At 43.0% G+C, this 27,271-nt stretch overlaps 1 pseudogene across 1 annotated transcript; it reads right to left on the bottom strand.

Moving 5' to 3' along the window:
- Positions 1-16,003: 16,003 nt before the first annotated feature.
- Positions 16,004-25,548, bottom strand: LOC310790162 (general transcription factor IIH subunit 3 pseudogene; annotated as a pseudogene). The gene is made up of 3 exons: positions 25,502-25,548; positions 17,555-17,874; positions 16,004-16,605 (listed from the first exon to the last, which is right to left on the bottom strand). The product of its transcript is annotated as a general transcription factor IIH subunit 3 pseudogene (transcript).
- Between the last annotated feature and the right edge of the window lie 1,723 nt (positions 25,549-27,271).

Here is a 27,271-nt window from a genome sequence, read left to right as displayed (position 1 = left end):
CGACTGTTAACTGGCAGGGGCGGTCCGCTCCAACGACCGGCCGCCTTGCCTTTTAATGAAGTGCCAAATAATAACCTTCTCCACAATGCTGCCAGGAATGAAAGAATGACGGGAAGGGAGAAATGAGAAACACATTACCTCTTGTTTGAAGTCTTGATACACTGACACATTATGCATTATCAATTTCTGCAACAGAGAAACAAATCCCATGTAAGACAAAGGTAGCGAGGAGAACAGTTAAATTAGACCAAAAACCGTTTGAGAAGCAAACATCTTGTCAGCTCAGTAAATATGCCACCATGTTCAGCCTACCACTAGTGCTCTAGTTGTCTTATAGCATAAGGCTGGTTTAACCCTTTGACCGAGATCTTTCACTGACGGAATGCTATGCCTTTCCATCATACTGGAATATATTACTGTTTATGTTTGTTTTTTTCTAAGTTGAATTAGTCGTTTTATTTCTTTTTTCTCAGGGTGCTGTGATAGAAGCCTGTATCAGAGCAGTCTATTTTGCGCATTTATTTAACAATAAACATGAAACATACAGTACATTTATAGCTTATATGAGCATATTTTCATATACTGTATACTTTACTCTCCCTCTATGTATACACCGATATAGCCATGTATCCAGATTCAGTCCTTGCTAGTCATGACTCGACCCCCATGTTGGGTACAGTTGCCTTCCTAGCCTGCCCTTACACAGCACAGGTGGTCGTGGCTTTGATCATTACGCTCATTAAATCCCATGGTTAATCTTTCTCAGATGGATCTCCCCAAGGCTGGCTGGGGCCACTTACAGTCTGAGCTCATTGTCAAATTGGCTTAGACTGAAACCACACCCCCACCCTCCAACCCCCAGACCTCTGCTGTGTAGCCATGTAACACATCAGAGCGGATACCTGTAGAGCAGCCGCCATCCAATCTCCGGTTTTGTATGAGGTGTGCGGAGCAAAATCCAAAACTTGTTTTCAGCGCGCCTTTAAGTGAAAATCTGATTTCAACTACAGCACATTCCACCACGAGCCAATCAGGAAACACTCTTATTTAAATCAGTTTTGACCAAAATAAGAAACTGGCGGGTTAACCTAGATTTCTAATATATTTTCCCTCTTGCCATGTCTCATGCAAATATTCTAATATAATGCAGTCTTCTCAGTCCCAGCATGAGGTTTTATTAAGAGAGCATCTAAGATCACAGTGGTAATCCACCCAGCCAAGCTCACCTTGATTAAAAATGTATTAAATCCTAGGGCACTTTGAAGCGTAATAACGTCAGTTCAACCATTATTATTTCATACTCTCTCAGACAGAGATGTAGATTTCAGTAATGCTCCTCGGGAATGAGACAGTTTTGCTCAGGGTGTCTCATGTATTATTGGGGGGAAGATAGTAGGAGGATAGAGCTAGGGATGGAGGTTCTGAGCTGCAGGAGTTGGGATGCTGGAGTCAGCTGGGTCATGAAAAGGGGTTCAAATCAATATTTCCCCCATCTCAGAAGTTATTGTTAGGGAGCCGAGCAACGTCTGTATCCGCACTGTTCTTCATGAATGTATCCTCACCATCTGCACCAGCCATGCTGCCCTGTCAGAGACCAGAGCAAACCAATGTTTATATAGAGTACCATTTGAATCTTGGTCTGGTTATCGGTCGAATCCAAAAAACAAAGCCAAATATCCCATGATCCAAAGCCTCCAATATCAACTAGTCCCAACAATAGACGTGGCTTTGCTCCAAGACTTCTCTGTATGGGTTCGCAAGGCTGCACTTTTGCAATTCCATTATGCTGCTGGAAAAATAAACCCTGAAAACAAGTCTCTTGGTATGGAATGGTTTTCCAGTGTATTGTGACAATTTTTCTTTGTCTGATTCTTGTCTAGCTGGTTGTCCAAAGCTTACTTTTTTGAATACAGTGTGAAAAGCTGTATCTTTTGTGGATGTAACAAAATAGAAAAGTAGTCTGCAGCACAATATGTCGTGGACATGTGAAAGCTTTCAGGCATTCTTTTTAGTTCACAGCCCACAGCCCTCCCCTGGCCTGCACATCAGGTTAATGGGCCTTGTGGTGTGGCAGGACAAGCACGTCCAAGCTCAAACTGAAATGGTAAACCAATACATTATGCTCGGGGAGCAAAACCATTTTCCTTAATGGTCTTTTCCAGCAAGGCTTACACAAGAGAAAAGATTCCCATCCTCTCGTTGTTTCCTCTCCAGTTCCTCTTCTCTGTGACCATCACAAGGCCTGAGTAATGTTCCTATGCACTTGTTAGCATGTTTTCCTGGTAGAAAATGTTTGTTCTGAGATCTTACCCCTTTGTGTTTAGTTTATTTTTATATATATTTTTTGTCCAAATGCATTTGGCTGGGAGTGTGTAACGAGTGGGGATGAGCAGAGAGATGGATTTGTGTTACTGGTGGAGACGAGAATAAGCTAGAAGCTGGTTAGCGTGCAGATAGCAGGTTATAAATTAGCATAGCCACTGGCAGCGGTTTCCCACTAGCTGTAGACAGTAACACCCACAAAATCACTGAAAACCACAATGTAATTTTTTTTTTTTACCGTCGTTAGCCTACTATTCTCTCAGTTCTCTGCCAGATAAAATTCCTTTCAAAATAAACAAACCAAAAATAATTCACTCATTGAGGACACAGAAAAAGAGTTGGCATGCAACACATTCCATGTTTTACCGCGTGAATCTCTAAGCCCATCATACTGTATCATGTGGGCCTTCAAGTGTGGGTGTCTGCAGGATCAAGTGGCTAACATCCAATCCGATGCATTCACACATTTCCAGCGGCCGGGCTATCCAGAGGATAACTAGATTTTATCTCCCGTGGGAAATGAGTATGATGTGTCATTATCTTGCAGCCTCAAAATGAGACTTCCCATACCCAGAATAGAACAGGCCCCTCCCCCTTGATTGCAACACTTTCTCCACCTATATAACCACTGTGTCCAACATCAATACCCTTCAGAACAGATTGAGGAGAATGGCAGTCTGTAGGCATACACGCCATTGCAACAGTGTTACTAGGTCTCAAGCAGAAACCATTTGAAAGACAATGTATTACTCCTGAAACTCTTATATTCTGTTTATGGTGTGTGCTCATATTACTCACCAGGCCAAATGTACAGTCCCTGTCTCTGTTTTGATGTTGAACTGGGCAAAAATAAATGAAATAAATAAATAAATAAAACAAGTGTATCCGAAATGGTTGAAATACTGTGTACATATTTGAACTTTTGGTTTCTAATTTATAAAAGATAAGCTTTAGCTCTTGGAGTACTTATTTTATTTTTTCCTTTCATGCGTAGCTTTGTGTTTTTATTTTCTATTTCTGTAAAGTGTGTAAATATATCTTTATGATAATAAGTAATATTAAAAATCTTATTTTAAGAAAACATTGTGTTGTGTCTCCTTCTTTTTCATGTCTACATTCTAGCCATAGTTATTATCAAGATACTGAATAACACATGCAAGTTAATACATAACTGTTATAACAGAAATAAATGTAAGGTTGAGATTCAGGGATACTGCACTGGGAGGGATATTTGTCAGTGTTGTGACGCAGCCTAACAACAAGCTGCCTCACAATTGTTTGGTTCAAATTGGGTCTAATCAGGGGGGGAAATCAGTCCCCTCAATAGAGGGGCTCACATATTTTCCTTTTTCTGATTATTTTGGTTGTGGCAAATTTGAGTCAGCCCAGTTATTAATTTATATGATCAGTATTTGCCTCACTGAACCTGCCCTGCAACTCTGCTCTATAGGGGAGAGACAGACATGTTTCCCCAAGAGCTCTGCTATGGCCAGTGTCATATAGCTTCCGCTGAATGATGTATAAAAATTCACTCACTGTAGTATGCACATACAGTACCTTTGGAAATGTAAATCAACCCCTTGCACATCAAGCAACACCTCACCGGTGACAGGCAGCCTACTGAGAGCTTATAGTGCATACTAAGCATGCTGCACATTAATGCATTGCAGCTGCTGAGCATGCATGGAGAGACCATGGAGAAGTCCAACCGTACTGAGATGTAGCAATCATACAAGTTACAGTACTGAGATGTAGCAGTCATACAAGTTACAGTACTGAGATGTAGCAGTCATACAAGTTACAGTGTTACCACATAAGAGAGGTCACTCCCCCATTCTCAACTGCTGCATAACCAGAAAGGGATTCAGCAAAAGAAAAAAGATTGATGCGCTGGAAATAATAGTTCTCTTTCTGAAAGGTTTTGTATTTTTTTAACTAATTAGTAATTTTGCCTTAGGAATATGAAAACATCACAAACAGCTTTAAGATCAGCAGCACCATCTACAAATCTTTGTTTTATTCACCATTTGATTAAATATCTGTCCATTCTATTGAAAACAGTGTGTTTAACATTGTATTTAACATTAGACATGGTACATATTATGTTTAGTAGATTTTTATGAAAACACTGAAGATTTTATGGAATTTCGGACTAAAAATGAAATATGTGAGCCTGAGGACATCAAGCGGACTACTTTCTCATGCAAAATAAACACTCAAAGTAAAAGACTAAATGAGAGGCAATGAGGTGAAATGGGAGCCCCTCTTCCCGCCAGGCCCCCATTGGGACCACTCAGGGAAGTGTCTGGTTAGCACGCAGAGCCGACACAGCATGATAGACAGGAGGTGCACCCCTGAGCCAGAGCACCCCCCAAAAGACGCCCAAGGTTATATCATCAAGCCTGGGTCAGCTGTATAATTGGGCTAGGGGTCACCGGGACGATATGGAGCGTGACAATGAGGCTATAGAGTTACAGTGTGAAGCGGGCCAGCGAGGGGCATTACTGTGAGGCCAGACGTCCCTTTAAAGAGTCCAAGGTCCGTCTGTGAAGAGTACCTCCAGCCCTGTTCACTGTCACTGCTGGAATGTGTGTCACTGCCTCCCAGCCACCAGGGCGCTGCTGGGAGAGCGCGGATGGGTGAAGGAGAAGTTGAGAACATAAGTTTGTTGTGATGGGTGAAGGAGAAGTTGAGAACATAAGTTTGTTGTGATGGGTAAAGGAGAAGTTGAGAACATAAGTTTGTTGTGATGGGTAAAGGAGAAGTTGAGAACATAAGTTTGTTATGATGGGTAAAGGAGAAGTTGAGAACATAAGTTTGTTGTGATGGGTAAAGGAGAAGTTGAATACAATAAGTTTGTTGTGATGGGTAAAGGAGAAGTTGAGAACATACGTTTGTTGTGATGGGTGAAGGAGAATTTGAGAACATAAGTTTGTTGTGATGGGTAAAGGAGAAGTTGCGAACATAAGTTTGTTGTGATGGGTGAAGGAGAAGTTGAGAACATAAGTTTGTTGTGATGGGTGAAGGAGAAGTTGAGAACATATGTTTGTTGTGATGGGTAAAGGAGACGTTGAGAACATAAGTTTGTTGTGATGGGTGAAGGCGAAGTTGAGAACATAAGTTTGTTGTGATGGGTAAAGGAGAAGTTGAGAACATATGTTTGTTATGATGGGTAAAGGAGACGTTGAGAACATAAGTTTGTTGTGATGGGTGAAGGCGAAGTTGAGAACATAAGTTTGTTGTGATGGGTAAAGGAGAAGTTGAGAACATAAGTTTGTTGTGATGGGTAAAGGAGAAGTTGAGAACATAAGTTTGTTGTGATTGGTAAAGGAGAAGTTGAGAACATAAGTTTGTTGTGATGGGTAAAGGAGAAGTTGAGAAAATGTTTAGTTTGTTGTGAGAAAAAGGAAAAAATGGCTGAGAAGATGATGAGCGAGGCACGACGGGTAATGAGTGTCGGACACAGTCGTTAACTCTCCTGTGGTTCTTTTAATTATTGACAAGCTTCCCCACAGAGAGGGAGAGAGGAAAGGAAAGCAGTGAGATTTACAGAGGCGAAGCATGTTCTGCACCTTCTGTAGCTCGATGTATACCGAGAAACAGACTGCGAGATTAACATCTGGACTGCTCTCGGCACCAAGTCCCTAAATAAACTCCTGCCACATCATAAAAACCTTTACTGCAGTTGGCTGTCCCACAATACCACCAACAAAGCGCACAGAACCACTGACAAACCGACAGTGATGGATATATTAGCCAGTTCGTTGCTGTCTTCCAAACACCTGGACTCCTTGAACTCCAATTACATGTGCACCCTATGATTGCAAATTAAGCACACATGTAACAAGCAGGTGTTGCAAAAGTTTTGATTACATCTTTATTATGTGGGTCCAAGTACTTCTGTATGACCATGTGAACATGAGTAAATGATTCAAGTGCGTGTGTGTAATGTGCGCGCGCGTGCACATGTCTGCATCTGCTCCCGAGGCGAAGGCGAAACACTCCTGACTGCAAACAGAGCCTGGAGGCAGGTAAGAGGCAGGAACAACAGTCTGTGTAATGCTCCTCAGCTGTGTTAACACCAGCGGCTCTGCAGTGGCGACGGATCACTGGAGTGGCCGTAAAAACAAAGCCACCACAAACACAGGACGGGGGGGGGGGGGGGGGGTTTGAGGGTCTGGTAGTGAAAGGGTAAACTGGGGGATGAGGAGGGGGGAACTCCTGGCTCCATCAGATGGAGAAGATACGGTTTCCCACCGGGTGTTGTTTCGGCTGTGCTTATCAATGTATCATCCAGCGTCATCTTGAAATCAGCATCCTCTTCTGAAGCCCTCCTGCGAGAACATGGCGATGGTGTCAAGTGCTTTTTGAACCTTTCCCTGAACTCGTTACGCTTGTCAATGAGCCAAGAGTTCCTCCAGGATTATTCTGTACGCCGTACAGCTTAGCCACATTAGCCGTAGCTCGCGGGCCAGGAACAAAGCGAATGCAACGGCCCGTGGGTTAATATAATCAGGGTCATAACTTTCCCATCATTACAAAATGTTACACATTGATATTGGATGGAGTTGGGACACAAAAGTTAACCTTGCTTAAGCCCTTTTCATACGAAAGTCTTTGGGCCAAGAGGATACTTCCTTTCCGCTGCTGGCACCGCTCTCCCTGCCACTCCTTCCTGGTTGTGGTTACATGAGCGTGGAGGAGTGTTGTCCATGGAGAAGCCTGGGATCTTAGGGGACGGATAACACATGCTACGCTACGCTGGAATGTTTTATGGTCGCATTTGAGGCGGTAAACAAGAAACCCTCCAGAGATTATGTGACATTGCATGACTGCACAAGGCCCTCCTGCTGTGCTGTCATGTTACAAAGAGCTAAACACTTTTATTGAGCAAGGACTTTTTTTTTTTACAGGAATGTTGTCAGTTGTTGTTTGGACGCTTGTAACATTAGCACTTCCTCACGTTTCCCAATGGGTTCTTTTTAACAAGATAACAGCTTCACACTAAAAAAACGTGCCCGTTTGCCCTTGAGGTTTTTCCTCGATAGGCCGCACTATCCTTAACCACACAAGAGGGTGTCGGCTTCACATGTATGAAGCCAGGAAGTGAGAGATCAGATCAGAGGGGTTTCACCCAAAAGACATGCTTATCAACTGCGTGCATGGCACAGATTATCTGATAGTCCAACAATAGCACATCCTGGGCTTTAGAGAGACCGTTGATGAGCTCCACTCAAGGTCACGCCAGTAAAGCCCCCCCCCCTCCTCCCCCCTCTCTCTCTCTCTCCCCTAACCCCAAAGCATTTAAAGAAACAATTTGCTGCTGATCAGGGGAACCTTGCAGTGTTATTATCTTGTTAGGGCCAGTTAAGAGGCCGTGTCTCTGAGGGCTGAGCCGACCCTGTCAGGAAGGCTTCCCTTTGGTCTGCGGACTGCCATGCGACCAGGGAGGCGTTAACAGTCCAAACCTATTCGCTGCAGACACACACAAATACACAAACACACACACATATGCACACACACACACACACACACACACACACACACACTTGCAATGTTTAAGACAACATCATGATGAGTCACTTTACTATTCCCTGGTCTGTCAAGTGGCAAAATCCTCCCCTTCCTCTGCTCAATTGGATCGATGCATGTTTTTGTGCGGGCCTGTCGAAGTTTATAATATTTAGAGAGCAGTTCTACCAAATTTATAGAATGCAACTTTTGTCAGGGCATGACAGGCAGTGAGGGATGTTACAGCGACCTGAGGGGCAGATAATGGACCAATGTGGGTAGCTTCATGTTGAATGGATCATGTTGATAGAAAAGCAGAAAAGTTACACACACATTACACCATTCACTCGCATTCTCCCGGGGTTTTGCAAGGCGGCGCTATTCTAAAAACAATTCATATAACAATGATCCTGAAAACAGTGGCCACGTTATTACCGGATTTCTCTTCCACTTTAAAGGAGAACTAACCTCCAAAACACTTTTTTTCAGCTTTTAACCAATATATATGACTTTGGGGGTGATGTGTGAAGAATTCTGGTCAGAATTTCCACATTTGACACCAAACTGTTGCCATTTGACCATTTGTATCATTTTTCAGCAGCATACCTGGCATAAGCGCCCCTAAGGGTCAAACAGTGCTTTTTTTTTTTTTCTCAAATGAATGGGATATTTGGTACAACCTGACGTCAGGTTGTCCCCAAAGACTATGGGATTTCAAGATAATTACTCCCCTACCCCCCCTGTACCCTTTCGGCTCCTCAGAACTCCAAGCCTATTCTTATTGAAGTTTGCTCTTAAAATACTGAACCAAACGTCGTCAAAGTTGGCACATGTCTTAATTATAGTTAGTTTCCCGCTGAATGTGTCATTACTTTATTGATATCTTACCTGGATAAGCTCGAATGATGATGTTTATATTATCAGTCCGAGTTGCAAGCTACTGTCTCCAGCCCAGGCAGGCGAGAGTCGTACTGTTACATGGACGAGCCCCAAGCTCCGCGGGCGCGCGCAGCAGAGCAGAGCTCTCTGTGCTCTGAGTAGAGAGAGCAGTCTGATATTTCCGCAAACAAATATGGTCGCAGTTTAGCGCACATGTAAAATATAACGCTATACTACGACGTGACAACGTGACAAAGCTTCTCTAAACACATCGGCTACTATCATTTCCCTGCATCCCTCCTACTGAGATTATATCGGTAATGATTTTGGACAGACTGAATGCGCGGAGGAGGCGGAGAGATCTGCAGCTCTGCCCTGAGTAGACACTCGCCTCGCTCCGACTGTGCCTGTCTGTGAAAAGCGTCCTGTCCAGTCGCACCTTCGCAAACAGATGCGGGATTCCCTCAATCCTGTACCCAATCTCAGACTGTATTCTCTAAATCGCACACCAGCTATTTCTGTCTGTTTGTTTGTTGCTCCGTGAGGTTACAAGCGCCCCATGCTGTTTCGCCCCATGCTGTTTCGCCAGCCGGGGTCTGGCAGGAGGGAGGAGGCGCAGGCAGCCTGCACTGCGCTGAGAGGAAAAAACTTTTGCACAACTTTTAACAACAATCACGAAAAGCCCCCAAACTAAAATGAAAAAGGGACTATATGGCAACTTGGACGAGGGAATGACGTAGAGAAATCTCGCATTGTGTTACCCCAGAACGGGGGGTTTGTCGTATTGTGCGGTGTGCTGCTGTAACGAGCCCATGCCACTTTGCTCTCGTAACGTAGTTCAACACACTGCCATAGAGTTACATGCAGAAAAATAATTAAATTTCTAGTTCGCCACTGAATTACCAAATTGATATAACTTTCAACCATTTTGAGCAAAGCTCTTTCCATACAGGCCACCAGCGTTGGCTAATTGTTGATATTTATACAGATATGGCCCCTCTCAAATAAATTATTTTTGAGGCAATAGGCAAACTGTAATGGCGTCGATTTCCGAAAAAAAATCTGGACTTCAACACAGCCAAAGAGTCCAGTATAGACAAGAGCATATGTCATTTCTTGGTTTTTTCCATAGGTATTTTCAAATCACTGTTCTAATACATATCTAGGGGGTTAGTCCCCCTTTAAATAGCAAAGAGAAAATACATAGCAGATTACAGTGGGACCCGGGCCATTCAAACGAAAGACAATGATGTCGTGACACACTCTGACCTATAATTGCCAACAGCAGAGTGCTGAGGGGCACTGATTGGCTGGCTCTTGGGCGCCTGTGGCCTTAGAAGATGAGAGCCAACATGCAATTGAACAAGATCAGCAAATCACTGTCAGATGCCCACTGGCTAGCTACTCCAAACCAACGCTATTTTCCAATCAGCATCAGAAGGTTTACCAAACACAATGAAAGAAAAATGACTGTATACACATTGGAGAATCCTATAGGCGCATGTCAACGAACTAATAGTCTTAGAAGAGACACACAGTGCCTTAAGGGAGAGAGAGAGAGGGAGCGGGAGCGGGAGAGAGGATTTTTTTCATCTCGGGATAGTACTCTCTGATAATGACACCATGCAGAAGGCTCTTGAGTGCATTAGGTTACTTGGAAAGTAATATGGCAAAAGAAAGCTTGGCTTGTGAGCTTCATTCATCCACTAACACAGAAACAGGTTGGCTTTGTGTGGATACTACATCTCTCATAAATACATTAGTGTGGAGATAGAGACATCAGTTGGCGAAGGAGCATTTGGGCGATGTCCAGCCGCTTCCAATCTGCCAACACGGATTAGATGAACTCTATCTAAACCGTAATAGCAGATTTCCTTAAATGGCTGCCAAAACTCTACAGTTTAACAAGGTTTTGAAGATGTTGTAGGAAGCCATTCCTGTTAGCCCGTCAGGCAGTGTCTGACGTCTTAATGCAGGTCGGCTCTGAGACCTGCAGCTGCACAGGCAGACAGAGGAAGACAGAGAGGGAGAAGTGGAATAAACCCAGAATCAGCAGCTCTCCCTCTCCCCTCCTTTCTTATCTGTTCACGCAGCCAGTGGAGAAGCCCACAGACACACAGCACTCTCTCACGCAGCCAACCTTTCCTGGCATCTCTCTCCCCCCACTATGGAGACATGAGTTTGTCCTCCCATCTACACCTCTGTGTGAAGCCCAACAGACATCAGGCGGCGGCAGCCACGAGCGCAGTCTTAATTGGCCAGCTGTCTGAGTGGTTGGAAATGGCAGCCAGCAGTTGTTGTTTTTCTGACAGTCAGTAAAAAGCTGCATATGAGCATTAGAACTGTACACAGGAGTGCGAGCGCGAGCCATATGCAAATACCTGAGAATTGTCCTTGCCCCTACATTCCCACTGGAACGAATCTGCATTTTGCCCATTTCTCCTTCAGGACGTTAATTGATTAAAAATTCAGCATATGCTAATACAAATCTTGAGTGTGGCTCGGCTTGGAGGCAATAGATGGAGTCCCAGCAGTAAATCAAAGTGATGTCTTATCAACTAATTATCTCTGAATTGTTTATCAAACACACAACCTGAAGACTTTCCTCCCCTGTTCTACTGTGTTTGTGTCTATTTGTGTAGTGTGCATGCATACATTGTGTGCGTGCATGTGTGTGTGTGTGTGTGTGTGTGTGTGTGTGTGTGTGTGTGTGTGTGTTTTAGTGGGTGACATCTCTGGTTAACATTTATGTAAGGCTGGTAAACACAGACAAGAGCCAGCAGGTTGAAGCTGGAAGATCAAACTTACTGTTATGGGCTTTTCAGAAACAGTCAAGCAGAGGGAAGGAAAATCCTGTGAGAAGTCATTCATACTGGGTGCGTTAGCAGTAGCTGCTAAGGGCACAGCAGATCATGGGCTCTATTCTCCCACAGGCCATCGGCGCTATTACGGGCCTTAACCGCAAAAAAACGTGCCTTGCGCCTGTTTCGGCAAGATAGCAATAGGCTTTAGGCTGCCAAATGCGCTTTAGGCCGAATGGGCGTGGCGCAGTCCCAAAGTGGGCGTGTCGGCGCTAAATACCAGCCTAGTCATATCTTGGGAGCTGGCCTACATTTAGCGCTTTGCGCTTTTCAAAAGCAGGCCTATTCTTTGCCTTCACTGCTTCTTCTCTGTCACCCTTCTCTCTCTCTCTCTCTGAGTTCCCAGCATGCATTGTGTTTCTTCATTTCGCTACTAAATAGCCACCAAATGAGCCAAAATAGATATAAAAGGTAGTTCTAAATTAATGTGTAATGGTAACACAGCCTGCCATTGTCAACATTTCAATATTGGACCAAATAAAACCTCGAAATGAAAACACCACCCTATGTGAAACATATATGTCCTCCTGGGCATATATATACCCCTTGTCGAGTTAACGTGATTTAGAGAAGTAACAGCGGAATGCGCTTCGGAACGCGCTTCTAATGGCATCTGCTATACTGTGATGTCCGTCCAATAACTTGGCCCTATTTCACATTTAGTTTTACAATAAAAACACATTTATGCAATGACTTGACATAATGTAGGGTATATTTATGTGCATCATCCTTCCTGCAGCAGGCGAGAGAAAATGATATCTTTCTGGACAAACTTTCACCAATCTAATAGGCTATATTTTTCTAGCTGATGCATAGAACATTATTTTCACTTTGATCTTGCTATAGTGTAGCGTATTTACATGCTTGCAGTATTGAAACTGCAGTTAGATTGGTTTGAGAAGCATAATAATATGGAATAATAGCCTATAATGCAGACAGACAGGCTGGATGAAGGGAGGGGGGGGGGGGGCAGAGCGTTTGGCTTTCTTCTGGTTTTGCGGGATCACTGGAATTGGAGCTAAAAAGGCAAGCGTGCGATTCGTTTATTGCACTTATCCAATGAGCATGACGGTGCATAATTTTACGCCTAAAAGGCGTGGTTGTAATGCTTTGGGCTGCATCTAGCGCCAGCACAACGATATCAAGTGCGCCTTTCCACGCCCACTGCTTTGATCTGCGCCTGCCGCTCGGCCTAGAAACTGCGCCGATGCAACGATAGGGGCCCATGTGTGCAGCATCAGCAAGGACTATGAACTCCAGCTGGTGCTCTCCATTAGGCAAGCCACCGCCAATATAAACAAACAAGTAAAAAAGCCATTTATTTTCATTGTATTAACTTATGTTGTTATGTATATGAATGAATGCCTGATTTGCATGTAGTTTGCATTACTTATATTACTTGCTTACTTTTCTCCCAAAAAGGTAGTTGGATTCTAAGGCAGGCAGGGGACTTGTCAGGGAGGAACTGTTTATTTTCCATGACATTATGAAAAATATAATAGTGAGTTCAATGGTAACCCAGAAAAAAGTGTTACCAGCATGAGAAATATAGCATTTATAACATGTATCTATCTATCTATCTATCTATCTATCTATCTATCTATCTATCTATCTATCTATCTATCTATCTATCTATCTATCTATCTGTCTGTCTGTCTATCTATCTATGTGAGTAAGAATGAGACGTGTCCTACGTTATTACATTAACTTCAGCGATAGTAGGCTCTCAAATTGGACAGGACCCAAAATTATGGATATTGGGGGACATGAGCTCTGCTGAAGTGAACCAGTACAAGAAATACTTTATCCTACTTGCTAGTACTGCAGTTAAAAAATGCATACTGATCAACTGGAAATCACAAGTATCTCCATCACAGAGACACTGGATTAACGAGCTCGTGTCTTACTGTACTCCAGAGAAGATATTGTATAATGTAAGAAAGAAACCTGCAACCTTCCAGAAAATCTGGGGGCCCTTTATCGATATGCTACCGTCTCTAAGAACAGGTGACCATAGCTAATTAGCATCTCTACCTGGACCAAACCTAATTTTAGTGAATGCTAGAAAATGTTTGTATGTACGTATGTATGTATGTATGTATGTATGTATGTATGTATGTATGTATGTATGTATGTATGTATGTATGTATGTATGTATGTAGAGATCCATACAAGGGAGATGGGTGGGGGGAGGGATGGGGTTGGGATTTATTTGTTTATTTTGTTTGTTTTGTCTTGTTTTATTTTACACAACGTGCGTGTGCTCAAGCAGAGATGTTTATGGATCTGTAATATTGTCAACGAATGAGCAACTGTACGAAAAATAAAATAAATCTTGGAAAAAAAAGAATGAGACGTGTCCGTGTGCGTGCGTGTGTGAGTGAGTGAGCAGAATTTTATCCGGCCACAGCTATGCTATTGCTAGTAAATATAAAATTGATTGATTGATTGATTGATTGATTGAATGATTGATTGATCAGAAACTCAGACTCACTCACCTCCTTCAAAACCCAACTCAAATCCCACCTCTTCAAAACAGCCTACAATATCTGACTTTTAGCTCTAACCACCATTCCATCTCTGCAAACTATTGATTTGTATTTGTTTTGTATCTGTATTTGTTCCTGTTATTTAGTTTGTTTACTGTATTACTTTTCTATGTATTGTAAAGCGTTTTGAGTTCCCCAGAAAAGCGCTATATAATACTTATGTATTATTATTATTATTAAGTGTCACACATGATTTGGATATTGACATAAGTAATTAGCAGTTTCAATTGCTCTTTAAAAAAAAAAGGTTTTAGCCTTATAGATTAACTCATTGAGTGCCAATGTCAATTCAAATAGTAACGTAGAGTGCCAATGACGACTAAAGTCGTCAATTGCATTTTTTCGCAATCAAAGCCTGATGCATCTCCTGTAAAAATATGGGGGATGTTGAAGGTGTATAAGCTATTTTACGGACCCATTAGGTGGCGACAGTGCTCTCCAGATTAGAGAAAGGTGAGGAAAAAAACAGAGAAGAAGCCGTGGGCACCCGGAAACCGATGCATGCTGTAACGTTAGCTGTGCCTGTGAACAGCAGCCAATCTGCTCCCACAATTGAGCCTTTCTGTCTGTTGCGATAGCCCCTCCACATGATTAGTTGCCAGAAAAGGAGCACTCGACACCAGCGTCTTTCTGAAAAGATAAATTATTCTCAGCTGGAAGCGCTGGGACTGGGAGCCGGCGACAAAAACGGCCGAGCGCTGTGAAAATAGGCTGGGTGCAGCCAGCGCACTTTGAAACGTGCAGCGGAAAATTCAGAGCAGAGAGCCACCAGAGACACTCCCACGGAGGAGGGGTTTGCAGTTGAGGGGGGTGGGGCACGCAGGGCACCATACAACACCGACCCAGACAGCAGGCTCGATGGACAGATTGGCAAACACAAGCTAGAATATCTGATGCCCACCAGCAGTAAATCAAGACCAGCAAGAAGGTGTAGGGTCTGCGCACACAGGGGCCAGCGCTGCTGGTTGCAGCTAAAAAATATAATTTGCCATCAAAATTCCTTTGTTTTATTGAAGGAAATTATTTTTGAGGTGTCACTACATCAGAAAATATTAGCTTCAGAGTCAGTGATGTGCTTGAAATGCTTCATTTCACAAAAGGCTCATTATCTCAGCTTCTAGTTTGAAACGTCTGTTTTTGCTGAAACCAACCTATATTCTACTGCTGATAACTAAAGAACGGAAAATGATATCAATAAACTTTTTTTTGCTGATGATACAAGATAGTCTCATCGTTCACACCTAGGTTACTGCTGAGTCATGGAGTCAGGTTTATTCATTGCCATCAATGTCCACTCATGCACTTTGAGGTGAGTTCCCGCTATTTACTAAGTGCATGTAAATGCGGAAATCAGATTATTGCCAGTTACCTGATTATTCTCAGTTATCTTGTGTGCATTTACATGCAAACAATATACAGACTGTATATTGTTTGCATGTAAATGCGCTCGATGACAGTTGAGTTGCATATGATCGACAGCTGCGGAAGTCATATTATTGGTTGAACTACTTGGTTAGTACATGCCGATGTAAGCACACTGTAGAGTTGGTTTTACATGAAGAAAACATAATAGGTGCACTCTAGACAGTGTGATCTAAAATAGATAGACCTCGTGACACAAAATGGGACGCAAATCGTGCATCATCAGTGATATCATCATCATCAGTGATGTCATAAATCCCATATGTTATGACCATGGTGCATCATCTCCAGGGTGGAGACTCTGGAGATTTATGACATCACTGATGATGCCAGTGCGCGTATTGTGCGAGATTGCTAGATCGTCTCCAAATCGTGTGCGAGATTGCTAGTTACAAAAATGCCTAGAGTTTAGGAAATGCGGTGCATCATTATTAGTTCCCAACTCAATCCCAACTCAAATTATGTGGATGGTTTGAGTTTCTTCTTTTTTGACTTCACCATCTGTGGCAATTGGAATTTGAAGGCCATCTCGCAAGTTGTACAGATGGGAGTGAAGTTGCAGAATATTGACAAACACACTGAGCAGACATAACCGATTTCGATGAGCTTACGATGGCAGAAGCATGCAGCTCTATAGTCGACGTGTGCAGGCGGCGGCAGCACCAGCTGGGAGCGTTGGTCAGAATCAGGCAGGAACACCCACAAAAGGTATTGTGCCAGGGCGACCTTCTGTGGGATCTTCAGGTACAATCCTCCAGTTATGTCACAAGCCTGCTGAAGGAGACATGAGTCTGAGTCCAGCACACATGCATCTATCAGGATATTCTGCTTTCGGGCCGCAAAAATTACATTCATGAAGTTCATGTAGTGGAGGATACAGTCCTCTGCTACTTTTATCACCAAAATTCTTGATTTAATCTCTTGTCCAGCTTCCAGCTCCTCTGTGACTCTGTGAATATAGCAGAGGGTTTTTGCAAGGGATCCAGCCAACAAAGTATCTGTGGCGTGTCCCTCCACTTCAGTTCTTGACATGACACTCCTGATCTCTTCAACAATAAGGGCTGAGTTTCCCAACAAAGAAGCTTCTTAAGAGTTAAGAAGCTTCTTAACTCCTTAAGAAGCTTCTTAAGGAGTTAAGAAGGCTCCAAAGAAGTGTTTCCCAAACGCCTTCTTAACAGTCGAGAAAAATAAAAAAAATAGAAGGCTCTTAAGAAGCATCTTAACTGGAGCGGCTCACTTGATGGCACTCTGAGCCCAGCAGTGGGCCACGACTCAGTGGTTGAGAAACACTGTTAACACCTAATCATGGTCATGTTAAACTTTATTAAACATTATTTATTTCAGACATGGACTGCAGTTCAAATTGCTTTATATACACAGCATACAACAAAACAGAGAAACACTACAGAATTTAAGCGACCTTGGGTTCTGTGAAAGGTGCTATATAAATCCACAACATTATAAAAGTAATCCATTCTGATTAGAGGAATATCGCCTACGGTAAAACATTTAAAACACAAGTAACCATACATACAGGGGAGATTTTCAAGTGTTCCCTAATTTTAAACACTAAAGGGTACATGAAAGAAAGGAAAAAGGGAAAAACACAAGAGGAACAGTGGACACAAGTATCTCCTTTTGCCTGACGCGGCTGGATCTGCCAGTGTTTTGTCATTAAGAAGGTGTTAAGAAGGCTCCAGACCCTTCTTACAAAACCTTCTTAACGAAAGATCATCTTAGCGCTAAGAAGCTTTTGGGAAACGCAGCCTTCTTAACGGAGGATAATTGGAAGATAATTTTAGGCTAAGAAGCAATCGGGAAACGCGTTGGCTTCGTTGGCTTCTTACGGGAGCCTTAAGAAGGGTCAAAGAAGCTTCTTAGCGCTAAGAAGCTTTTGGGAAACGCATGCCTTCGTAAAGAAGCAATTGGGAAACGCGTTTGCTTCTTAAGGGGGCCTTAAGAAGGGTTGAATTAGCTTCTTAGCGCAAAGAAGCTTTTGGGAAACCCAGCCAAGGTCATTGGCCACAGACAGAAGCTCATACTTCCCATCCCCACTGGGGGAAGTGATGTCCCCAGAGCCGTCCCTGCCTCCCAATTTCTTGCAGGGATACAGGAAGTGACTGTCTTGACAGTGGCTAGCAACGATAGCCAGTTTGTTGGTTCTGGCCATGGCCAAATGGGCGTTTCCCATCACCATAACAGCATCCAGACACTTGGACAGGGTGAACTGTGCCTCCCGTAGAGCTTGGTGGCCCCACCATACGGGGTTCACATCCACAACGATGACCAGAAGAGAATTAATCCTCCGATGATGCCATGATGAGTGGACACTGGACAGTATTGAAGATTAAGAAGGGTCACAGAAAGCTTCAGAAAGGTGATGTTGTTAGCGAGGATCTTGTCAGCTGCCATCTTTGATAGCTTTACACAAAACCATCTACAGGGGCACAACAGATTTTCAAAAGTCTAGTATAGACGGTTTTAACTTGACAACAAAAACATTCTAAATTGAACCCCCGCTCACTTCCTGTTGCAGTGTTTGCTATGGACATAAAAGAAAAAAAAACATTCAAGTGCAGGACTGACCATTCCATGCAAACCGTCTATACAGCTGAGCAGCGAAAACAAAAGTAACGATGTCGAGTGAATATTTCTGCAGTTTGCCGAATGCTGAGAAAAAGGAAGTGCTGTGGGCTTGCGCTCTGGTGAAAACCGTCGTTAACATTGCTGTTAATGATGCCCATGATGCACACAGAGAATAACCTCAGCAGGGATTTGTGACATCACTGATGATGTCACTATTGACATGACTGTAAACAGTCATTGCTCAAGTCACATCATTGATGACATCATCACTGATGACATCACAATTGCTCAAGTGACATCACTGATGATATCACTTATGCATAGAATGTTGAGATCTGAGAATGTAGGGAGACATCTTCAGCTGTTTTCTCTCTGCTTAGACCCTCAAACTTCTCCATCGTCTGATGCTTCTGCTCCTTTTCCTCTCTCAGTACAGCCAACCTGGCCTCCTCTTCCTCTTATAGAAACTGGTGAAGCTTCTTAAACTTCTCCTTAATCTGCCTCTCTGTGTGTCGGGCCTGGACCTCAATGTGTTCTGCTGTTTCCTTTAACTATTAAAGAGCTTCGGTTTCTCCTGTAAGGGCTTCATTGATTTCTGGAGTTCCTCCTTGTGATGCCATGCAGCTTCATCGACCGCAAATTCAGATCTGCGGTCGGTGTGTGTTTTCTGAATCTCGACAGACGAGACACACTAGCTGCTGAAGGTCCAGACAGAAGAGCTTGAGTTTCTGAGTGCAGACTGCAGAGAAGCTCAGATCCTGCTGAAGCTCTCTGATCTCTCTCCAGTAAGAAAGCCTCACATAGTTTCTTCAAGGCAAAGTTACAAAGTGGTTCGCTCTGTGAAGATATTCCCCTACAAAGTGCAGTGTGTCCACCAGCTCCGCAGACAGGCTTTTACAGAAGCGGCTACATGACAGGAGGACAGGATCTTTAAAGATGTCACGGCAGACAGGACAGGAGAGATCCTCTTCTGATAATCTGGAAGCCATTTTGTCTCAGTGATGCTGAAAACAAACCGGAGATTATATATACTAGAAGTTTTGATTTATGAAGTCGCTGTTGTGCCATAATGCCGTTTGGCTCCGCCGCTGCAATGCATTCACATTAAAAACAGGACAGCTGAGCTCTCAGCAGGCTTGGATAGGCTACTATTAGTAGCTTCAGGTGACTGAAGCAGTGGCTGTCACTACCAGCAATTTGAACGGCGCAAAGCAAATAATGTTAATGTTACAGATCCTGACCAACAATGTGTGTGTTGAATTTAACTAGCTGGCAGAAAACTGACAGAATTACTGGTGGATATAACTTTAGATTCGCGTGGGCTTTTGTACCGAATGAGAGTTGAGGGGAAATACGGTTAAGAACACAGCAGCAGCAGCTGCTGTAATGGAGCAACTTCAACTTTCACTTTGGAAACAGGCGAGTTAAATTCACAGTTGAAGACTTGTACTCATTTTGGGTTGAAAACAGGAAAGAACGTGAACTTTCTTCTTTCTCTTAAAAGTGTTCACAACACAACCGACTTCTCACTAGTTGTTGCAAATTGTCATTGTCTGCATATAATGGATGTTACACTGCCACCTTGTGGGTCAAAGTGGAACGACAGGGATAATGTAGTGGTTTAATGACTAGTTGTGCCATAACTGTTATCCTCATTGTTTATTTTCTTTATTTCCAGAAACCACATCCCACAGTCTTTATACCCAGTGAGGGGTGTATGTACACTCACTTAATAAAGACCAGTTGGAAATTCAGCATCTTTTCTCATTTGTATTACAACAACTTTAACGACAAGATTAAGAGTCAACTTCATTACGGTGGGTAAACTGAGTTTCATCTTTGGCCGTGGGTGTCATGGTGCTCACAACACCAAAATCCAGCCAAGATGTGTTCTTACATTTCCCAGAGCCGATCTGCGCCGATCTGCCCACTGCAGGTAATCAGCAGCAGCAAACGCCAAGGCCGTTGTACAGGCGTGCGGTCAGGCTGCGGACCAACCAATCACAGCTCAGACAAACACGCCGGGGTAAGGTACGGGGGAGGAGGGGGATATCCAGTGTACACAGACTGATAAGGATGTTACTGGATTTGAATGATTTGGCATGACTCAAATCTCAAAAGGTCAAGTGTCTGGGTGTAAACACACGGTAACACATGAACAGTGAGGGAAACCACAAAGTACACAAGAATAATCCAAGACACCAGCTCTAACAATACAATTATAGAATTTTCAAGAGGGTATGTATGTAGCCACTAGCCAACTCTTTCCTGCTGAATCTGGATATCGTACTGTTTATTAATATTCAAGACTGTTGGTGAGGTAACTTCACAAACTAATTGGATCAAGACTCCTCAAATGTAAATGTGTGGAACTGCTCAATTCAATTATCTCAGGGAGCGTGATGAGAAACTTCACATTTTCACCAAAGCCCAGACGTTCCTTGTAGCCCAGGAGAGTTGGCCCACACGAGGCCGTCTCATCAACAGCTACTCCGCTCACGTAAACATGACCTCTGCTAGACTAACAACGGCCTGAACATTTTCAAACCTAATCTCGTTCCAGGGGGACGCCCTATATAAAACCAGAGCAGACACTGAAAATCCCCCAAGTATGCACACCTCAAACACACGGCGATAGAGAAAAACTCAGTGTCACATTCTGAACTTTGGTTTAGTGATAAATCACGGGTGACGTCTGTGTGGCTCAGCGGGCTGAGGCACACGTACCATGTGTTCCTGTCATCATGGGTTCAAATCCAGATCATGGCTTTTGCTAGATGTCATCTTCTTCCTTTCCATATTTCCTGTCACGTTCCACCATGTGCTATGCTATCTAGTAAGGCAGAACATTCTTAATGGATAATACTGGTGTTTCTTTTCTTTTTATTTATCCCGATCGTATGGGTTTCCCCTCTCCTTTACATTTTTCCTGCTGGTTTCTGTAGTGGAGATATTAAGGATTGTTTTCCTACATTTAGAAGAATCCATTGTCTGCATTCATTCTACCATATGAAAAAATACCTTCCACAAATTTGACAATTGCTGCCAGGAAATACTGTAATCCCCCAATAATCTCTGGTTGCATGCACCAACTCACACCGTGTATGGGTGTGCCACGGCCAACCAATGGTGGAACTTCATCACTCACTCGCAAAGTGTGACTAATGAACAGATGGAGACTGACCCATAGCCCCCCCCCCCCCCTCCCCCCAAAATGCCAATGGAATACACAGGTAAGTTTATAGCCTGATATCAAACTGAATTGTCAACTCGTTACACTCCATTTCCATCTTCTAGTCTGAGATTGCCGTTGCAATTGCTATGAGGGGAATCTTCTATGAGGGAAATCTTAACTATAGTATTTATTAACGTTAACACTGTGTCATGCACCGCACAGTTGCCAGACAATGAGTGTGTTTACAGGTTTGCATGCACACTAATACACTGTTTATTATCAGATTTCTAGAGTTACCTGATTATTCAAGTGTCATGTAAACAGCATCCTTTATCGGAAAAAGGCCGTTATCAGTTTATGGGAAAACCGATAAACACACCTAGGTTACTGCTGAGTCATGGAGTCAGGTTTATTCATTGCCATCAATGTCCACTCACGCACTTTGAGGTGAGTTCCCGCTATTTACTAAGTGCATGTAAACGCGGAAATCAGAGTATTGCCAGTTACCTGATTATTCTCAGTTATCTTGTGTGCATTTACATGCAAACAATATACAGACTGTATATTGTTTGCATGTAAACGCACTCGATGACAGTTGAGTTGCATATGATCGACAGCTGCGGAAGTCATATTATTGGTTGAACTACTTGGTTAGTACATGCTGATGTAAGCACACTGTAGAGTTGGTTTTACATGAAGAAAACATAATAGGTGCACTCTAGACAGTGTGATATAAAATAGATAAAAAGTATTTTTACTACTACTTAATAAAAAATAAAAAATATGCATGCATGGGCTACCTTTAGTTTACTTTTAGCAATATCAAAATACAGTATGAACCCACACAAACACGCACAGTCGCGCGCGCGCACGCACGCACACACACACACACACACACACACACACACACACACACACACACACACACACACACACACACACACACACACACACACACACACACATAAATATTGTTCAACCAAACAAATAAAACTCCTTTGCAGACCATAGTAATTTCACTCTGTCAGCAAAAAAACAAAAAAAAACGGTGGCAGTCTACCTACCTTTACGTACAGTTATGTGGATCTGTACGAGGGATCAGCCGAGCAGCATTTGGTAAACAAACCGCATCACTGGGTGGCAACGGCAATGGAACCCTATGGAGCACAAGTGGCGCGAGGCGTGAGTGTCTGCTCTAGCCGTCTTGACTCAGTTTACATTTTAAAAACTGCGACAGTTCACACAACTTTAACACGACATGCATATATTATACATCCAACTCTTGAGCTACTTCTGCTCTCACTCAGAATGTCAAAATATAAGCGATGTGATGTATAGTTTTTGAGATATTAACGTTTGTTTGGCACAACCATATGGCACAACTCATACTATTAACTGCGGCGGGGTTCCGCATTTCTGGGTGGCAAGTGACATCACGCTGATTCGTCCTGTTGCTTCTCTGTTGAAGGGCCTGGATGGGGAAGAATGGCGGTGTCCACCACTGATCCATATGCCGCATGCGAGAGCTTCCGTGCAAAGTCTTCTATCCAACATGGCCAGAGGAACTGAGCGTCCTGGTATCTGGTTTATCCTATATGGCGTCTGTACGATTGTCTCCACAAACTGAAGCTCGTTGTGTTAACCTTAACGTTAGCTAAACAGTGGCTACTACAAGTCCACAAGTCCATTCACTGTGCACGCGGTTGCTAACAAGCTAGCATAAGGTTAGCTACACACAAATAGCATAAACTAGAAATTTCCTCGGCTGCTCCTAAAAGGTAGCATGATGTTATTTTGTATATTATCGAGTTGACCTGCAAATAAACTAATTAAGACTCATATGAATCGTAAACTTCTTGCTAGTTAGCATTAATTCACTAGCTCAACCGAGCATAGTCCGTCCATCTCTCCTCTCCTAATCAGACATGTAGTCACGCGCATCTTTCCATCTCTCATCTTTCCATCTCTCGTGTTCACATCAACCAATGAAACCCCTCCCCCCCCCCCCAGATACCACCACCACCACCTTGTAACCATGAACTCTTCACAATAAAACAGCTATCTTTCTTTATTTTATTCCACTGCATATTTTTGTATTAAATGTATATATTTTTAACCATAAAAAAATGCAATAAAATAGGCTACAGGCTTTACAGAGTAGGTTATTTAATCACCATTTAAGGTATCATAACGTTGCAACTTTATAATAGCCATCTAAATAATGTTTATAGACTCTTTACAAACCAGTTATTAACCTTTTTTTTTTTTTTTACAAATATGGTCCATCAGTCGATGTAATGTTTATAGATGTTTTACAAACAGTTTCTTAAAGGTTTACAAATCATTAACAAAAAGAATTGCAACAAATGTGTGCAACAATAAACTATTAATAACTATTAACTAAAGTTTAATTATCAATTTATCTTTAATGATGGTTATAAAGGCCAGTGAATTGCATCCCCACCTCAGGAGAGCACATTGTAATGTACAACAGTTTATAATATTCTGGGTAGCCGTGACCTCCAGGCTGTCCTAGTCTTGCAGTGCCAGCCGTAGATGATATCTCCTGGAAGCTTGCTGACGTCGACAGTGGGTCTGACCACGTGAGACTAGGTCTCTCCTGGCTCATAGAGGCCAACTTTGGTGCTTAAATCCGGGTACCCACAGGTGACCTTGAGGCCTGGGGGTCTCTCCTGGATAATGGAGAGTAGTAGTGGAATCGTGTGTGTGTGTGTGTGTTTTCAGTCTAATTCAGCATGAGTAGCTCTATAGTCATAGCAAACTAGAAATAGTAGGACTCACAACCACTGGCAGCTTCCCACAGGACATTTCGCCAGGTGCTAACAAGACAGCTCAAAAGGCAACCAAATGAAGACTAAAACAAACCTATGGCTCTTTGAATTCGACACGGTCTGCATCTCCTGAAAAACAATGTCGCTCTCTGCCCAACCGGGATATCTAACACACTATTATCCATTGGATACATTTCATTTAGAGTCTAGGAAAAATACAAAAACTCAAGCCAACCACGGTCCACAACTAAGACTTTGATTGAAGATAGAGATCAGCTATTCATGGTGCTGACTGTGGCTTTAACCAACCAGTTATTCCCAACCTATTACACATAATGGCCAATTATTACTTGAACGCTTTTAAGTACAAGACACCAAATTTTTTCACCAAATTTGATTTTCGGGCTAGAAAATTACTTCATGTATTGAAGTTGTTTTCAGATTTCAGACCTTTTTTCTGCCACTCTGCCCAGCAGAGGCAAACAGTAACATACAGGCAGCAGTAACTACTGTATGTGTGTTTTGAAGGCCAAAGGTCTTGACAAGGGTTTAAATTTAGTAGTTATAACAGTATTTCAGGACAGGAGATACATTTTAAAGCCAGTTTCCTCAATTTCACGACTCAATTAAAGTTTGGTTTTGTAGGATGGTATTTCCATTTTTCTTTTTTTTATCCAACTGTTAAAATGAGGCCACTACATGCATTTCAGTCACCCTGAAGTCCTTCTAGTCTCAGCATGGCTGGACTGCTACTTACACTGAATGTTTAGAGGTTCTGTCAACATAAAGCATAATGCTCCTCTGTGTAATGGAAAGCATGCAGTGGGAATGTGAAACATGTTCAGAAGTGTGGACGGCTGGTGGATACCATGTAACAACTGATCCCTGAAACTATATTTTTCCTCAACTACACATTTCCAAGATGAGGGAAAGGCAGAAAGCGGAGTAATGCACGTCACAAGGGGTTCACCCCGGGTAGCAGCATGACATAAAGTGCCCTCTTACTTCCAGGCCATTGGACAAAAAGATGCAAGACAGAGGGATGCCATGTACCGTGGTTCTGCTTGAATTGTGTGAAGGTGGATGAACAGCACATTAGGACCTGCTGCCAGTGCATGCCATCTGATTTCACCCATCTTCACATCACACATGTTGTGCAACACTAGTGTGTATAAATGTGGTACATAATCGTTATCACATAGCTCTCTCAGTCCATTAAACAGAAATGTGGACATGCACACAAGCTGGTGGGACTCGTCTTACGTATAATAAACTGCACCCTTGTATATTCCCACAAGATCTTCCCTCGAATGGGCAGGCAGATGTTTATGCAGTTGCCATGGTAAGGGGGAAGGGGTGTCCTTTAGCGAGGGAGCAACAGAGGTGTCACACGATCCACGTCACCCTTCCTGCTGGAGAATCAGACAGCTCCGGTTGTGCTGAAATACCATCCTCGCTCTCAACAGGGCGAGTGTGCACAGTTGGGGATGAGAATGCATTATTGCATTCAATTCAGACAGAATTGATTTTTTACATGCATTGCCATTCTACCAGAAACAAATATGGAGTTATTGACAGCTACTGACCTCGATGAAAGATACATATTCCCACAAAATGTGTAGACTGTGTCCCACTATAATATGGCATGAATTCAGTATTTTAGGTCCTGTGTATTATTGCTTCCATGTTAAGGTTGCTGCCTCTCTAAGGTATTGTATTTCCTCCAAGGTTAGGCCAACATAATATACACCACAAAATATACTTTCTCATCGAAGTAAGCATAAACAGATCAACTTGGACCAAGGAAAGAGACAGAATTTCTCCTATTTCTAAAGTTAGGAACGCCTGGGATATATCCTTTAAAATTCACCAGGACATTGTGTGGCCACACTGAAAGATTCTCTGCAATTGGTCTAATTATCAATTAACAGTGTTATTCTTCTCTGCTCACATCTGTCAGGCAGAACATATGGCAAGTGTTTGTGTATGTGCCGGATATCACGACTCGCTAGTAAAAATGCTGATTTTAGTTCAACCATGCGCAAGTAATTTCCTATAAAAGTTGCAATGTAGCCATCTTTATAGTCCATTCCATGGGACAACAATATATTTTTAGGTACTCACATGAAAACCATTAAAAACATTTAAAATCCACTCTATAATGTTACTATCGTGCTGAAGGCACTTGGCAGGACTCAAAGGAAATGTGCACCTTTGACGTGCTGTGCTTAGAGTAGGCCAATAAAACTTGGGACTTCCAACTCTGAAGTCTTTATTTGAGGTGCAGCTCTGGTGCTGTGGTCCTCCCCCCCTGTCCCCCCCTCTCCAAACATTTGTCTCCATCTTCAGGATGGCTGCTGGCTCTGGCCTTGCCGCCAGCTCCTCACTGCTTGTTTGATGATTAAATACGTTCTGATTTGCCGGGCCATGTTGTAAACTTCCTGTGTGGTTGCACCGTCAGGTCTACGTTCCACGCCACCGCTCCCCAAAGGACTTGTGTGAACGCCATTATTATCCCTGCAAATTAGCCCAGTTAACCCAGCCCCTGCTCCAGCTCACTCTTTCTTAACCCCTCATTTTTCACCGTGTCTGGACTCTGGACAGAGGGATCGGTGGGCCCCCTCTCCGCCGCCACCGTCCACCTCTGTCCCGGCAGATTCTAACCCCTGTGAATATTAAACAGCACAGACTGCAGGAATGCCTCCGCTAAATTGCCAGCAGATGTTGTTGGGGGATTCGGTTGAGAAGTGTTTTGTCTGCAAACTGAGCTGTAAAACATCGCAGGCCTGACAAGTCCTCTGGTGAGCCTCTAAGGTGAAATGGCACAAGGGCAATAAGGCCCTGTAGTCACTCTACTGAGCCTCACTGGTGGCTGAACACTCAACCACCCATTTAATGGTCACTTATGAAGGGTTTCAAGAGACGAGCTGAGCAAAGAGTCTACTTAAAGTTGAATACAATAAGGCTTGAACACCCCCCCCCCCCCCTCCTTGTAAGTAATAATGGAGTAGAGATTTCCAAAGTGGGAGGCAGACCTTCCCAGGGGGGCTCCAAACATTTACAGGGGAGGCTCAGTGAATGGAAGAGAAAAAATATTACATCAGTTATTACATTAGTTATCAAAATAAGACCACATAGAATAGCCTAAATGTGTGTGATTTGGTTGAATAGATA

The sequence above is a fragment of the Poromitra crassiceps genome, assembly GCF_964638095.1.
Source record: "Poromitra crassiceps genome assembly, chromosome: 15".
Classification (NCBI taxonomy): domain Eukaryota; kingdom Metazoa; phylum Chordata; class Actinopteri; order Beryciformes; family Melamphaidae; genus Poromitra; species Poromitra crassiceps.
The sequence above is the reverse complement of the archived record's forward strand: the minus strand, read 5'-3'. Positions and strand labels throughout refer to the sequence as shown.